This window comes from Alosa pseudoharengus, unplaced genomic scaffold (genome assembly GCF_046254945.1).
Source record: "Alosa pseudoharengus isolate Yale_2024_CS ecotype anadromous, Long Island Sound unplaced genomic scaffold, YU_APseudo_1.1 YU_APseudo_1.1_scf_5, whole genome shotgun sequence".
Taxonomy (NCBI): domain Eukaryota; kingdom Metazoa; phylum Chordata; class Actinopteri; order Clupeiformes; family Clupeidae; genus Alosa; species Alosa pseudoharengus.
Window position 1 is genome coordinate 2,345,884 of NW_027468837.1, and position 9,824 is coordinate 2,355,707.

The 9,824-nt window shown below is 40.0% G+C and overlaps 1 long non-coding RNA gene across 1 annotated transcript; it reads left to right on the plus strand.

The window, feature by feature from the left end:
- Positions 1 to 3,035: 3,035 nt before the first annotated feature.
- Positions 3,036 to 5,099, plus strand: LOC143104071 (uncharacterized). Its single transcript, XR_012982995.1, has 3 exons — positions 3,036 to 3,140; positions 4,348 to 4,405; positions 4,556 to 5,099. It is a non-coding gene; the product is annotated as an uncharacterized LOC143104071 (long non-coding RNA).
- The last annotated feature ends 4,725 nt before the right edge of the window (positions 5,100 to 9,824 follow it).

Consider the following 9,824-nt stretch of genomic DNA (forward strand, 5'->3'; position numbering starts at 1 on the left):
AGATATAGACCAATAAAGTTCCACCACTCAGCCTATTTCTCCTATATCACCTATATTCCTATATGAGTAATTTTTTTTCCTTTGAGAACCATACAACCATCATTATGTGGATACCATTAACAGTGCACATTTTCAGATCTGTACTCTTTTTTATAAAGTCCTTAATTCTATTGTCAAATGTATGCTAGGAATTTTCTTGATGTTGTGTGTTTGCCAACACACATTTTCACCATGTGAATGTGACTGCCAAATATGTAGGATTGTCAGTGGCTCAGTGGGATAATGCCTAGTGCTGGTGTTTCTTAGGTTGAGAGTTTGAATCCCCGGTAGTGCTTTAGGTTCTAGCTCGAATACTATTGGTTATTGAAGATTCACACCATTGAACAGCACCTGAATGACATCAGGCAATCAACATACACAGTCATTAGTTGCCAAGAATCAGAATGCCGAGACACTCTATGACATTCAGGGGAACTTCTTTGTTTACTATTTTTCCTTCATCGTTAAGTCTATCATATTTATATTTCATCCAGGGCTGTAGTCAAGACCACTGTAGCCAAGTCCAAGACCAGGACTAGTCGAGACCAAGTCAAGACCGAGTCCAAAGAGGTTCGAGTCCAAGACAAGACCGAGTCTAAAAAGGTTCGAGTCCGAGTCAAGACCGAGTCCAGGATAGGAAAAAAAGTCTTATGCATGACAGTATCAAGACAATCATTTTGGGTTATTATTATTATTATCTAAAAGCAAAAACAGTGTGAACACACACAGGATTTGTAAGTGTAGCCATTCCCCTTCTCCAATATTATTATAGGGCTGTCAAACGATTCAAAATATATATTTTGAAATGAATTAATCTCGATTAACCGCAATTAAAAAGTTCCTAAAGACTAAAGCTTCTTAAATGGCATATTAAATACAACATAAATCACAAAATTAATGAGTAACCACAAAGGTAAAAGTAAAACACTTTTATATTATTTAAATGATAATACTGACACAGTAATTGTGTTTTAAAGTATTCATTTCTTAAGAAATACTACACATTTGATGCTGTTTAACTCATTTGTAAATGGTGAACTGTCACTTTAGCCCATTGTGGCCACGTTCTCATAATGATCTTTTTTTTACCAGCTCCATTGAAATATAGCCTATAGCTAGTCCACAAGCTCTAATATTGTTTGTACCACATGTATTGTACAATATTAACAATGATAAGCATGATATTAAGTTGGTATAAACAGTTTTCATTCCTGTGTTTCAATCGGCATAATATGTGCTTCATGTAAACAAATTATTGAAGACTTCAAGACTCACCAGTTCCATTACACAAAGGCAAAGACAACTCTTCATATTTTTGTCCATTTTTCAAATCACAGTGAGTGCAGCCTACATGTCATAGCCTACATGTTTATAACTGGTCAGTAGTGGAAATCGGATAAATCCGCAATCTCCTCTAACCTCGTCTTTGTTGCCTTCCTTTTATACGTTTCTTATATTAAAAAGGAGATATCAATTATCATCAACAACGACAAGCCAGCTGGAGCCTGCCAATCGTTGTCTCTCCTTCTCGTGTGCGCTCAGACGCGCTCTCAATTAAATGGAGTCAGGGCCGTGGGAAGTGAGTTTTGGTTGGGGGTGCTGTAGTCGAGGGGGGGGGGGGGGGGTTAAAAAAAGTTATTGTATTTTATTTAAACGCCTTTCTCTGTTAATGGACAACAGCATACTGGCATTGCATGACACACAGAAAATGTCGCAAACCACAGATTGATACTAACGCAAACAAAGTAACCGTCTGCAATCTGACGCTACACTAGTAAGGTAACAAAGTTGCTGTAGCCTTGCACCGAAATCGAAGGTGAACACGAGAAATATAAAAATGTTGAACACCAACATTAATAAAACATAATAATTATTGACGCTTCTGACATGGGACATTAATAAAACGTAATAATTATTGACGCTTCTGACATGGGTGTTAAACAGGCTAAAGAGTATCGCACAGCATATTAGACAGAACACATTGACTCAAAACATATGCATAAGATAGGCCTACACAACGCAATATTCATAAGCTAGCCTACATTAAATTGATCCACATATCACAAATATAGCCTACAACAAATGCTGACATCATAAACGCACAGTGTAGCCTTTAACCTACACTTTCAAAAAGAAGAGAAAGAACGCTCTGAGGAGGCCACTGAAACAGGCACGCAAAGACAGATGAATAAGTTCATCTACCTCGCTGAAGAGAGCTCTTGTTTGTGGATGGAGCTTACTTAATATCTATGCCACCTTTCACCGTGGTGCACCGAGACTCCCCGATAACACTATGCATCATTTTAAACTGAAGATTGAGGCGGCCCGTGTTCAGCTCCTTGGGAAACTCACGATAATATTCAGCTAGCCTACATATATGGCATATTGTTGTACCATAAAGCTAGCGTCATAGGATATCTCCCTCAGGTTTTGTCAATTTGTTTAGTTTTTGTTTAGATCTCCCAGGTCTAATGTAGGCCTAACATTTTTTAGTGCATAATAGAATAATAGACAGGGGGACGGAGAGCTTCTTTTTTTTCTGATCGTGAGTGGTATGACATATAAATACGCGTGCTTTCCTGCAGGGGGTGCTGCCGCACCCCCAGCACCCCTACTTCCCACGGCTATGAATGGAGTAGCATACGTTCAAGTTTGATCTTAATGGAGAGGACCCGAAAAGTATCATCTTTATGTAACTGTTGCTGTTGGTGCATTTTGACATTGTAAATGTTATCTAACAAGAGTGAAAAGCAGTTTGCAGTAAAGCTACTATTTGGCTAAATGTTGTTTCCTCTTCATCTTCAGCTAACTCCACAGACAGTAAAATAAACTCTCAGGCTTGCGGTTTTAGGTTTTGCGGCTTCCGTTACGTGACATCAGCCCCCACAAAGGTAAACACTATTGAGTTAATATTTTGTAACGCATTATGCAGAGCCATATAAAAAGCGAGTTGCGACAATCCCATAGACTTCCATAGGAAACAATGGCGGTGCTTTTTCCACGCTACTTCCGCTTTATGCTGAGCTCAACAGTTCCAAACTTTGACATTCACGGCTGTAGCCCCATTCACTTCCATTGCTTTCTGCCTGATATTGTCAGTGGTAAGTAGACGAATGTACGACGTTTTTTTAATTGTGATATGCATTTCCTATACCAACTGCACTAGTAGATACTGGTATTGTTCTTTGAGGATTTTGTGCTGCTTGTTTAACTGATATTTATAGCTTAAATGTTGACCGAAATTTTAAAGCCAAAAGTTAGCCTGCAAACCTTGATGTGGAGAGAGGCTAGCTTAAAGATAATGTTCCTACGTCAATAATGAATTTCAGACAAAATACATTTGGTTAGCCTATTGTAGTAGGGCAACTTTAGATGATAGGTTGGTTGTCAACAGATTTTTATTATGTTTATAATGCTATATTTTTCAAACCTGATTGCGTTAGCTTACTAGCTTACGTTAGCTAGTCAGCTCATTCACATACATAGTGATAACGTTAGACATGCTATGAGGGGGAACTCGAAAGCTGTTCTCATATTAAATGCTACATTGATAAAATACATTCCATACAGCATGGTAACTCTATATTCAGATGTGCCGGTTATCAATGGGTTTGTGATTAACGCTCTTCAGGTGAAAAATGGAGGAAATTAATGTGATTATTGTCTTTAAACCTGATATAGACTAGCTTGCTAGATGGCGAGTTTTATGGCGTTATGAACTGAACCGTGGGCTGAACATGACATGATATAGGCTAGTGTCCACGACTCGTGAACGAGGGGATTTCAATTATGAATTTCAGGGGAAGCAGTAGGAGCAAAACCTAGACTATTATAAGTTATTGTTGTTGTTACTGGTGCGTGGCTCTTGTGTCCCTTGCCAGCCCAGTCCTGTGCCACTACTGTTCACTGTTCCAAACGGGACAGTGGCACAAGCAGTAGGCGAGTGTGGCACGAGCGTGGTCGTGGGACAGTAGGTATAGCGTCTGTATAGTAGCCTAGGAGTTTTTGCTCCAACTGATGATCGGTTTCAGTTCATTTAGTTTTCAGTAATTGTACATTTCGTGTTGGTGTTCTTGGTGTAATTTTGATTGCTTTATCTGCCAAGTAATTTGTCAAATACATAGCGAAGTTTGCATGGAAGAGACTGACGTGACAAGAGGGCATTGCCTTTCATTAGGTCAGTGATCTTTGTAAGTAGGACAAATGTCTTTTTTTGGATAACTGAAAAGTGTAGTCAGGTTAATAGGGCATAGATCACTCTGAAAGTAATCCCCAACAAAATCATTCTTCATGTTGTTATTGTTATAGTTTTTGTGTGGACTTGTGGCACCCCCAACCAGCCTTGCAAATGGTTAGCTGTGTATGGGTATGTAAAACTCGTGCTGGCCTCTTGCTGGAGATGGCCTCTTGCTTAGGTTTCTGCTACTTTCTTAATGTGTTGTCCCAAGTATACACTGAGTGTTACCTGCTTTGTTCTCTCCCTCCATTCTCCACTGTGCCTGTTCTGCTTATCCAGGACCAAGGATGCAGAGGACAAAAAGGGTGTGCGATATATGACTGGAATGGTCAGATAAGATAATTTTTTATGTTTGAGGTCCACACGATGGGGCCCTTACACAAATGGAGTTGTGTTGATCCAGCATCTTCCACACCTCCCATAACACTCCCGACTCCAGCCAAATGTTGCATCCTCCTTACCATGTCCCTCTTATAGGTGTACAGAGTACAGGGCTACCCATCCCTTCCACATTGTGTCTTTTGTGTAGTTCACACAATTGTTGTTCAAACTTTGGAAACTGAAATCTTTTTATTTTTTGGAAACCTAAATGAGTGTCAGACCTTCTTTTTATGTTGCAGTGTCACCATACCTCCCTCCCAGTCTTTTTTGCATTTGTTCCTGTTCTTGTTTTAAACACACATTGAAAACTTAATAAAAATTCTATTGAAAACCTAACATCAGTCATCCTTTTCATGCTGTAGTCTCACCAGCCGGCTGAAATATAAGTTATAAGTATTTTATTGAAATAGTTGATTGCTTATTGAGTTACAAGTGTGTTATTGAAACAGTGGGTGTCTTATCTTGCAGTATGAATCAAATTTTTCACATTTAAAGTTGTAATTGATTCTTATTTAGCCTATGTGTTTTTGACATGTTTATGGCTTACTCTTAAAATGTTACACACACAAAAAGGATACAAAATGCATAGCCTACGTTTTGACAATGTAAGTAAAGTATATGTAGCGTGCAGTGTTGGGAACGTTACTTTAAAAAAGTAATTAGTTATAGTTACTCACTACTTGTTCCAAAAAGTAACTGAGTTAGCAACTGAATTACTCTATGATAAGAGTAACTCGTTACCAGGGAAAGTAACTATTTGCGTTACTGTTAAAAAAAAAGTTGCTATATGTCAAACAATTTGGATTTTTTGAGCAGTTTTGAAAAGCCAGTTGAAATTAGTAGAACAGACAGGTGTTTGTAGGCTACATAACTTTCGATATTTATTAGATAGATAGATAGATAGATACTTTATTGATCCCCAAGGGGAAATTGTACATCGATAGACCTACGGTTGACTTCAGCCTGTGTCATAGGTTTTTGTTGTGAGGCAGAAAGATCTAGCTTTTGCTGCTTGGAGGACATTGCTCCGAGTCCTTATTTGCTAGTGGATGGCGAGCTATCATCTCTGGTGGAGGGGGGCTATCGATGTTTTTGGCCACTAGCGTGTGTGAGATGCCTCATTAAATTAGAGTTGCTTAAAACGGATGTCGACAAAGTCTACATAATGTACACATTACATGCACGTTCTTGCCTTTGACCACAATGAATTTGAAGTAGTGCTTATATCTCCACCTTGAAAATGCCAACTTTTCATCGGATTGCTCCTGACCTCTGCTGTTTCATCGAATCTCTACTTTAGCTGTTGCGTGTGTGTGGCGCGTGTGCTGGCTCTGATTGGCTATCATGAAACATGACTCTGCCTTAGCCAATCCTAATCGCTTACGTCGTTATTAACCCACCTCCTCACTAGCTGTGAGCCAGGGGTGCGTTCGGATTACACAGTTTATTCAATCAATGCAAAGTAAGTAACGCACCGCATTTAACATCCAGTAACATTAACGGCGTTGTAACGTTGTAAAAAGTAATTAATTAGATTACTCCGTTATTGACAAATTAACGCCGTTAGTAACGCCGTTACTCCCAACACTGGTAGCGTGATACAGGCAAATGTAGGAATCCAATAACAGCTAATGTCCAGCAAGGAAACAAACGTTCAATGTTAGAACTACCAAAGAACATATTTTAGATTGATGTTGCAAACTAATTATACTCGCAATATATAATTGACACTATAATGTAAGCATGCTAACACGTAATAACACTCGTTTTTGGTTTGTTGTAATGTTTCACGTTCAATAACGCACTTGCTGCTGTCTATCCCATTGAAATAACACGACACGCAAAGAGCTGTTTGGAACTGTTGAAGCATACGTGAACCACGTGACCGCGTGGCGGCGACTTCAAAGAGTGTCGCAACTCTCTTTTTATATGGCTCTGGCATTATGTATTTGAAAATGAATCGCGGCGATTAACACGTTAATTTTGATGGCCATAAAGACACCTGGACTCGGTCGAGACCAAAAGCCATATTTGGCAAGACCAGTGGCCGAGACCGAGACAAGACCAAGTCCAAATACTAGCGAGTCCGAGACAAGTCTGAGACCATAGAAAAACTCCCCAAGACCGGACTCGAGTACTACAGCCCTGATTTCATCCATTAGTATTCTTCTCTACAAATGTCTAATTGCCCCAGAATTTCAAAACGTTTTCAGGTGCAGGCCTACTCTTTTAGGAAAGCCCTTCATTTTATTGTCAAATGTATGCTTGTTTTTCTTGTGTGTTTACCAATACACATTTTCACCATGTGAATGTGACTGGCCAACGTGTAGTATTGACAGTGGCTCAGTGGGATAATGCCTTGTACTGGTGATCCTTAGCTTGAGAGTTCAAATCCCACTTCAAGCATTAGTGTTCGAATACTGTTGGGTTGTGGATGTTAGCATACTACAATAGAATGCTGTTGGGTTGTGGAGGTTAACACACTATAACATTACAGCTACTTGTCAATATGGACTTGTAGTGCAAGGCAAGTATAACTGTATAGGCTGTTTATCTTATTGACTCCGGCACAGCCTATAATTATTTGTTATTCTTATAATATTTGTCATTTCTTATACATATTCAGTCGGCTCTTCCACTTGACAGAACAACTCTGTATCGGTTAAGGATGTCATGCATGAAACAATGCTGCAGAAACACGAAAATACGACTTTGAGTTTAGTAGGCTATAATTTTCAGTTCCTGTTTATCTATTGCACGATGGGTAATAATTTAAAGGAATCGTGTTGCAGTCTTGTAAATAGTGACCCTGCAAGATCCCTAGGGTCTGAGACTGTAGTCTTTCAAAAATCTTTTCCAAATCTTTGCAAATCTTTCCAAAGTCTGTTAGTGTAAGGAGGGCTTGAGGTGGGGAGCGTACCTATGTTCCCCGGGTCCTATGTTCCCCGCTATTTGTATGGGACCGGGGAACATAGGACCCTTTTTGTAGAAAAGGGTCCTATGTTCCCCGCCTTGTATCTGACCACGGAAATTGCATGGGATATGCTTGCGAGTGCACATTTCGTGCACAAACGGTAGCAAAGTGTATTTTTCTGTCAATGTTGCTTGCCGTAGCACACCAGGTAGACCTACACATACGCGCACGGTGCAATATTGACACAAGCCAGAAGGGCGATTTTCCTAACTTCCACGTTGAGTATAGCGGAGTAAAAGAATAGATGAAGAAAATTTTTTATAACATAGGCCTACAATGGTTTTACTTGTGTAGTGCTTCTTTACTGAATATAACGAGTTCAAAGTTAACATTCTAGGTAACTTCGCGTTGTCCGCTTCAGCACTAAATTGAGGACAGCAACACACACGAGCTGCACCTCTCACAGAAGAAACGCGCTACAACTACATGCCTTTTTAAGTTGATATTTAATTGGTTTGTTTTGTTCATTTTTCCGTTCGCTGGCACGCTGCAGGGGGGACTGCGCGTTGCTCCGAATCCCCTTTGGTCTGACTCGTCAATAATCCAAAAATGTCCCTTTGGGTCTACAGCCCAGTATAGTTTGATATCTCTTTGTTCCATTAAAATTAATCACATTCTTCCAACAGCTCAACCAAAGGCTATTTTAGATCACCTCCTTCACCTCTTGTACAGTAACCCCTCTCCTTCCCTCATCACAAACAAAGTGTGGGCACGGAGCAACAACAACCTGCGCCTTGCCGTGCGGCTGCAGTCTACTTGGAAGCAGCGGGGAACATAAGACCCTTTTTTCAAAAAAGGGTCCTATGTTTCCCGGTAGCGGGGAACATAGGACCCGGGGAACATAGGGATGACCCCTTGAGGTGAAAGTGCTGTGGAGAAATTGCAGGATTGTTTGGCTCTGCCACCTAACCACACCCAGTTTACCTGCTGGAAAGCCCTGTAGCTCCGGAGCAGGGGCTCAGACCAGGATAAATTGTTTGCTCGCCCTCAGTTCACTCTTTTGTTCATCTCAACCAAGCACTCCAGTGTGTCCTGCTTTGTGTGCATCTTTGAGTTAACGTTAAGACATCACTAATGACCATCACTATGACTTTTGTGATGTTTATCAGTTTGTAGAGTAGCTCTGCCATCATGTGTAAAGTTAAGGTCTTTGTTTCTTGGTTTGGTGTGTTGGAGTCCCATGTGAGAGATGATTAGATGATGTTGGTTGACTTGGGATGTCAAGTATTGTTTAGTTGTACCTTATATAGTCATATGATTTCAGTTTATTGTTGTGATTTGGGATCTGTACTGATTTACCCCATTTCACTGATTACTCAATTTTCTGTTTGTTTCCTCTTTGATGCAGCACACATACAAGTAAAGAACAAAAGAATAGATGAATTGAAACTCAAATAAAGTTAACTTGTGTTGCACCGAAACCTGCCATCTCCATGTCATCACTCCATACCATGGAGCCTTCTGAACGAGGCTCTGCCTGCTCACCACACACTCACTCTACCTCAACCCACATCGTCCCCTACAGTTCCTTCAGTTGGGTTGTGGAGGTTAGCGTACTAGAATAGAATACTGTTAGAATACTGTTGGGTTGTGGAGGTTAGCACACTATAACGTTACAGCTACTAGTCAGGACTTGTCGTGCAAGGCAAGTATAACTGTATAATTATAGGCTGTTCATATTATTGACTCCAACACAGAACCCCCCTTCACCTACCACCACAAATACAATTCAATTCTGTGGGAAACACTGCCTTCCATTATCAGACCCTTCATCTTATCCATGACAAATGCATAGTCCTGTAGAATAGAGTATTGTTAGAATACTATTGTGTTGTGGAGATTAGCGCACTAGAATACTACTGTTAGAATACTGTTGGGTTGTGGAGGTTAGCACACTAGAATAGGGTATTGTTAGAATACTATTAGGTTGTGGAGGTTAGCACACTATAATGTTACAGCACAGGGTAATCCTAATTTTATGCCTCAAATTTATTCCAATCCAACTAAAAAGTTTTGAACAACACAAAGTGAAGGTTTTATCCAGATCAAAACCAAGAATAGATTATGTGGTCTAATCCAATTTCAGGATCCTTGTTTCCCTTTGAACAACCCATTTTCAAGATTTGATCCAATCCGATAGCCGAAATCTGGTAACTGAAATCCAATAACCGAAATCCGATCACGTTTCTTTTG